The following is a 1,488-nucleotide window of genomic DNA, read 5'->3' as shown; positions in this document are numbered from 1 at the left end:
GGGCTGGAGCCGCTCAGAGAAAGATGCGCGCCGGGGAAGGGGAACAAAACGGTGTATGTTTTTGGCAAGTCCGCCGTAAGGCTGCAGGCTGCCGCCGCCGCCCGGCTCGGCTCGGCTCGGCCGAAGACAGGGGCCCCATTGTGCGCACCCCTTCTTGTGTCGCCTGCGCCTCCCTGGCAGGCAGCGTCCCCCCGCCGCACTCCTCCGGCCAAAGCCGCGTCCAGGAGCAAGCGCTCCCAAGACGACAACAAACCCCCTTTTCTGCGGCTCCGGCAAGGTCCAACAAGGCTGCCTTATTATTCCTGCTGCTATTGAAACACGGAACAACACAACACACACACACACACACACGCACAGAGAGGCGCACGCACGCACGGGCGTCCCCCGGCCCCCGGCGCAGAGGGAGCGGCGGCGGGAGCAGGACTTACCCGCAGCCATGCGCGCAGTCCCCGCTCGGTCCCCGTGAAACGCTCCTCGCTGTAACCCTTTCGGCTGCGGCACCGGCCGGGCGACGAGGCGTCCTGGGCTTCGCTCCTCCGAGCAGCGGGGCTGCTGCTGCTGCGTCCCCTCCCCAAATGCCCATCCTTGACGAGCGGCGCGCACAGACACTTACTGTATGGAAATGCTACGCAGACAGGTTAATCGCATCCCCCTCCTCTTCGCATCCCCTCCCTCGCCACTGTCTCCCTCGCCCCCTCCCCCCTCCCCGCTTTTCACGGGCTTTCTGGAGGTTTTTTTGCCAAGTTTCGCCTCCCTGAATCTGCTCCTCCACCTTCCAGCCTCGAAGGCGACCGACCCCCCCCCGCTACCCCCCCCAAACTTGTGTTAGGAACAATAATCTCATTTGCAAAGAAAAATCCCTGGAATGGGGACTTATTGTAGCGCCGTTGGGTAGCAGACTCAACTGCTGGGCTTTTTTCAAGAAAGGAGCGAACTGCAGTATAACGCCAGTTGGCTCCTCCAGCGCAATTCTCCTAAATCATGATAGATTGCGTGAAAAACAGGAATTCCAAAGAATTTCCTGCCCTGGGAACAGAAGTTAAGGCTATATTTAACAACATCTGAAGCTGTCAAGAATGCTTTGTGGTTGGATAACAGAGCAGAAAAATGTGAAAAATGCAGGCTACTGCTATACCAAATATGGAAATATTGTTACGTCTGGTGTCTAAATCCCCATCTGGAAATACTTACAGCCATGAAAAGAAAAGACGCCACAACAGAAGCTGAAACTCTCCTCCCCAACCCCGAATCTTAAACTTCAGCAAGGAAATACTATTCGAGGACGCCCGACCCGAGTGAGGGACACCGAACCCGGTGACAAACAGGCTGAAAGGGGGCTGTGTGCCGCGGGGCCCGGGATCCCCCGCGAGTTCCTTCCCGGCCCGAGCACCGGGCGCCTCGGTGCGCGCCGGGCATCGCCAGGCTCCCCGGCGACCTGAAACGTTCCCTCCCTCCCTCGAACGGCGGCAGTAACGACCGAACCCCGGG

Source organism: Aptenodytes forsteri, unplaced genomic scaffold, assembly GCF_000699145.1.
Source record: "Aptenodytes forsteri isolate BGI_AS27 unplaced genomic scaffold, ASM69914v1 Scaffold59, whole genome shotgun sequence".
In the NCBI taxonomy this organism is placed as follows: domain Eukaryota; kingdom Metazoa; phylum Chordata; class Aves; order Sphenisciformes; family Spheniscidae; genus Aptenodytes; species Aptenodytes forsteri.
The sequence above is the reverse complement of the archived record's forward strand: the minus strand, read 5'-3'. Positions refer to the sequence as shown.